We start from the raw sequence: 6,000 nt of genomic DNA, 5'->3' as shown, positions 1-6,000 counted from the left end.
GAGAATTTATTGCCACTAAAGATTATTGGAGCTATTAATTTATCTTTATTATCGCGCGGACGCACGCACGCAAACGCCGCGAAAACCGTCCGCGCATCCACATTAAAGCACGCGATCGCGTTTCGTCGCTGTTGTGCCCGGTTTGGGCGAAGATTATCGGGCAGCGCATGCGCATGTGTGTAGCACTTTTAATGGCAAAGTTGGGGTGATTTTTTTCCCCCCCGTGTTTCGGTGGATGGAGAGCTGGAAAAAGATAAATAAATAATCTCGTCCATAGGCGGCCTTCAAGGGGCATGTTTTATGGGTTTCTTCATCCAAGCACAAGGTCAGGTTTTGGGTTGACACAAGCGATGGACAAGTAATCGATCGGGAAAAGCCTTTTGGAAGCAATGAATTCTTGTTGTGTGAAGCATAAGTTTGCGGCCTTAGTTAATTATTTTCACTCCAAGTTCGCAATTTATTTGGACAGCGTGAAGAATATGCATCATTTCCTCTGTTACTGGATTCCTCTGCCTCACTAATGCACTTGTCTGATTCGTAGTTATTTAAACCCACAAAACACAGACTTCAGGAAGAAAAACAGACTCGACTGGACATCACACCATTACGGGACTTGCGTTTGTCAATCTTTTAGCAGGTTGTGTCCACTCAGATGCCGTCCGTACAGTCCACGGAATTCAGTTGCAGGCTTAACATCATTTAGATTTATCACATTTTATTCCCACTCTCTGCGTTGCATCCCGCTTGCTGGCTGGCTTTAGCGTGGTTCCAGCGTTTTTTGATGCCTTTTTGAAACTGATTTATGACCTAAAAGCAGCATATCACGAAGCGAAGTGGTTGATTATTTTCCTCCGCCCCGCCGGTCAAGAATCCATTAAGCCTCCACGTCTGGTAAAAAAGGGCTTTCCCGGTACATAAAAGAAACAAAACTGGTACGGAACCCACACCGGACGGCCAGTCTGTCGCGAGCCATGTTAATATTTCATTGGCTTTAATTACCCACGACAATCAGATGGAGCTGATCCGGGCGAGCACGGCGGCAAGATGGTTGCCGCCCCGGCGTTGGGAAGCTTGCACCGAACCATCAGGCTACCGTGTGCCGAAACGGCGAAGACCGATGGCTTTAGCCGATAGAGCGCGTGATGGCTATCACGAAAGTTTGCCCAACCGACGGCACAAACAAACAAAGCGCAAAAAGGACCCAACACAAAAGCTCCTCGCCCAGCGGCGAGGTGCGATAAATGAAGGTGTTAAAGCTTGCAGGAACGGGACCAGAGAACATTTCGTCCACGAGCGAAGGATGACATCTCTCTCCCCAAAAGTGGGGTGTTCGGGGCTATGCAAACCACATCAGCGCCAGTCACCCGGGGGTGACCCAATAAACGCAAAAATGAATATTTTCCGGATTGTTGGCTTCACCACACCGCACCGGAGTTCGTCGCGCCTGGGCTGAGCGGCACAGCCGGAAGCTTTCACAAACACACCGCCGGAGTACATGCGTGCACTTCACGCTCAAACACCCGGGACGATAAATAGGTGCAAAAAACGACCGTTCACATTCTGTGCTTTTGTCGTCTGTGGCTCCGTACACACACACACACACCCTTGGAAAAGCTTCCGTTCTGGTGAACGGAGCAGGAGCAGCATCCGGCGCGACATTTCGCTTCCACCCTTCCTCCCATCGTCCATTGTGGCCCCGAGCAATGAGCGTCCTTTTTTGGAGCGATGGTTTGCCACGTACCGTGCCAATGGTATGGTGACATATGACATGTGCGACATGTCGTACTTCCGACCGGCACTTCGGTGCGGTTGCTGCCTGTACACCGTCGCACCACGAAGAAGAGATCCTCGTGCACACAGGGAAACGGAACACACACGAAGATCCTCGCCACTTTGCGGAGATTGACTCTCGGCCTCTCTCGGGCGCTGGTTTAAATATTCATGGCTCTACCTACTTTACCGTCATTCATCATTATATCCTTTCGGTGGAAGGGTGGCTGGCAGTTGGCGAAGGCTTTCCACAGTGGCTTTTGCGGGGTGCCTCCATCGCTCTGCCCCACGCTCCGCCTAACCACGACGGAACTAACCAACTTGTCAGGTTAGCAGCAACATCGGAGACCGTCACGGCGAAAGCTGGCGAACTATCAGCATCACGGTGTATGACGGATGAAGAATCATGCCGTCCTCCCGGCTGATATCTCCGTCTGTAGGTGGCTGTTGATTCCCGACCATTTACTTCCACCGTCACACTCGGTGAACCCCTCAAGGTTGGGTGGATAAATCTCAGAGTTTGGGGATTGTTTTGATTTTCTTCAACGAGATTTTCTTCTACACTTGGTCCGTCTTCCTTCGCGGAAGGGGTTGCTTAGATTTTCGCATACGATTTTCTCGCACCCGATGCTCGGAGTTGATGGCAGGATAAACTTTTGCGCAAACTATTCCATTCCACACACCGATGGAAATGTACCTAACAAAATGGACGACGGCTCTGGTCGGGTGACATCGAAAAATGGGACTTTTGAATTATTGAAACCGACGCAGTGTAGGACATGCATGACAAGCGACACAACATGCCCAGCCCTGAGCATCGTTCCGATGCTGCTCGGTGGCTAGAATATCAAGCGATCCGAGCCGGATAGTTAGCTATGTACGAAAAGGTCGCATAGCTGCATGACGTTCGTTTAGTGATGCTTCTTCCTTTCGAGTTCGAAGAAAAGCCCACCACACGACCAAGGCGTATGTGCTCTTTAGTGTCTCTTAATGAGTAAAGCTTCCGATTGCTGGCCGTCCTTTGAGAACACACTGCACCGGTGCGATGCTCGTGCGCTCGTGGGACACCTTTCACACGCAAAAACGGCTACAGAGCCACTTCCCGTCGACGACGCTGGATGTCGATGCCGACAGTGCATAATGGACAGTTCGGTGCGCTTTCAGCAGCGTATAGATGCACTGCAGCATATGATTTCACCGCAATCGCATCGATCGAGTGGGTGCTGCTCGAAAATCACACGGACGAAGAAGCGTAACGCAACAACGACCGCACTGTCGGTCAGTATGTCAAAGGAATGGCAGGAACGCAGCCGCACCTGCCATATCCGGAGCCGCACGGTGGTTTTCCGCGGGTGGGAGGTGTGATTTTTCCCACGCCCAGCCACACTACGTCCGCGCCTCCGCGCTGTTTGACTTTTCGGTGGTTTGGCGGGATGGGCGTTACGTTATCAGGAGCGAACGGAAGGATCTATAGCCGACATGGCCCTGATGGTCCAAACCGCATTGGGTGAACAATTCAATTGAAGTGTGTATAATTGAAGCGCCGGTCGGATGATTGGCTGTTGTTGTTTTGCGTAGTTTGGGTCACTGGTGATGTAATGTGGTGTACTATGTACTGATTAAACAGCACCTGGACTCCTGGAAGTTAAGATAGTTATTAATGTCAACCTTCAAAAGATACATCTTTTGAGAACTTTTAACAAACCCCAAGATTCAAAGTAGGCGATTTCAATTGAAAAATCACTTACCATAAGAATTTCTTACTTAACTAAACTAAACAGCAGCTTTCCAAATGCTTGGTCGATGCAAGGAACCTCCAGAATTGGTTTTACTCCAATCATCTGTCTGCCACAACACGTGATTCGTAACGCTTGCAAGCGCTTGTTCGGTTCGTTAGTACGGCCCGAGCTTATCTTGATGGACACTTCATACCGTTTGAGGCCACTATCGGACGCCATGCACCGTGTGCAGTCTCGGACTTTGGATGTCACCTGCCGAATGTTTCGGACATCCAAACACCGGCGCTTCTCAGCGCCACTCGAGCAAATAGTTTGCACTTCCAGCGTGTAGAAATCGGGTGCATCTCGGGACAAGCCATCGCCCGGCCCGGGTATGTATCGTTTCATGTCATTTCTCCCTCAGCGACACAAATCATCGCACACCGGCATCCCAACTTGGCCGCGTTGGCTCATGTGTCATGTGTCGGGTATTATTGAGTTATTATCCTCAAACAGCCCATTTCCACACGGACGCACCAAACCCCTGCCCCTGGCTGCCGCTTTGATGTGAGGCACTGACTCATAAAAGTCACATCCTTCCGAGAACATTGACAGCCGACGTCTCTGGGACCGGAAGCCCAGAGGAGTGGAGTTCGCCCTGGGGAGGGACAGGACGAACGTGGGGATAGATAACTTCTTCTTCAGCCTGCAATGCCATTGCCGTTGTTTCCGGCGCATCGAACGAACTTGGCACCGATTTTCTCAACCGATTGGCCTACCGAAAAGGACACACCGGTTGTGGTTAAGTCGAAGGAAAAAGGCCGTCCTTAGACCACTGCGCCCCACCTCCCACCTTCCTGATCTACGCAGCGCGCCCGGGTGGACGGGCAGCGTGTGCCTAGAACCTATGAATAAAATTAGCATAAAATTTGATGGATGTTTCTTGTCCTCGGTGCTCGGTTCTTGGCGCCCGCTCGAATCTTGGGACTCAAAATCAAAGCCCATCTTCCATCACCGCAGAATACAGGATTTCTTTTTTTGTTCGTGCTGTTTTCTCTGTGACGAGCTTCTAGGCCGGCTTAAAGCGGATCCATGTGCCCGAGATGGCAATCCGTGTGCGCGTTGCGTTGCTCAGGAAAATTATTGCACCGAAACCACGGGACGATGCGTCAGACAACCGTTCGGGCTCGGAAGCGTACCTAGACAAACGCCATTGCTTATCTTCGAAAAGAGTAATGGAAGTTTATTGTTTTACAACTGTTTGTGTTTAGTTTTGCTTTTGGTCCTTGCCCAGGTCAGCTGAGGTGCTAAATGGTGCCGGGTCGGAAACGGACCCCTCTGTAATTCGTCGTTGGACAATGGACGAAGGATGCAAAATTTTAGGACTGTGCGGAACTCATGGCGCCGATCGTACGATAAAACGAAGACCTTGAATAGCCATGGAGTTTACTGGGTTTGGTGTTACGGTAAATATCCTTCAATACGTCTAGAAGATCTTCATCTACGAGACAGCAACATTCCTGAGCACAGAAGAATGCGACGCTTCCTGTATTAACGTGTAATCCGTAATGTTTGTTTTTCAGAGTCATAGCTCAGAAAATCGACTCACTCAAGAACACGTAAAACATTACTCTGAGCCCTTGTTGCTCGGTTCTAAATAGTCCACAGTAGGTACCACAAAAACTTGCTGCAAGTCCGGCACTCGTTTTAATGATTCTAATAAATAAAAAACAGAACGCTTCCATTGCAGGTACTATTCGGTTCTTAGCAAATAACTCGTTCCTTGGCAAATGTGCTTTTTTATCTGAAGCCCGCCATCAAATAAAACCTGAGCTTTTCACACCGGGAAACTCCATTAGGACGTTCACGAGAATTGGACGCATTTCCTGCAAAACTCATCGCTCGGAAGCGCGCGTTTTTATCGTTTCGGTTGGTTCTTATCATCATCAGCTCGGGCTTCCGGTTGGGTTGGGTTGAGTATCGGCTCCGCCGGGTAGTTTGCTGGGTGTAAAGTTTTAAATTAGAACCGTGTACTTCACCGGCCACGGTCATGGCACACAGTAGAATGTATATTTAATTTCGCTCTTCCACGTCCGCGCCACGCGTTGCTGTTGGGTGTTTGTTTTATAAAATGAAACTGTCTAACCGCGAATTCACAGCTGCGTCTTATTGCTCATCGTTACGACTCCCCGATTCCATCCTCCCTTCACACGATGTTTTTCTTTTAATACCTTCACATTGCCCCGTATTTGGCAATCCGAAGAAGCTTGTTAAGATCATCCCTTGTGGATAGGGGGAGGGGGAGGGAATGGAGGGCCTTTACCCTTATTTTACCGGGCTTTACCTTTACCGGGGTTTCGTACCACCGCAGATAAGGATCTGTCGATCGTGGTAGGCAGGAACATAAATAATTAATAAAGATGTGTCAAACGGAGGGAAAATTGGAGTTTTATTGTTCCTGCTGCTACCTGTCCACCGTTCGTTATGTTTGTTTGGGTTGATTCGATGTGTT

The sequence above is a fragment of the Anopheles marshallii genome, chromosome 2 (genome assembly GCF_943734725.1).
Source record: "Anopheles marshallii chromosome 2, idAnoMarsDA_429_01, whole genome shotgun sequence".
NCBI lineage: Eukaryota > Metazoa > Arthropoda > Insecta > Diptera > Culicidae > Anopheles > Anopheles marshallii.
The sequence above is the reverse complement of the archived record's forward strand: the minus strand, read 5'-3'. Positions refer to the sequence as shown.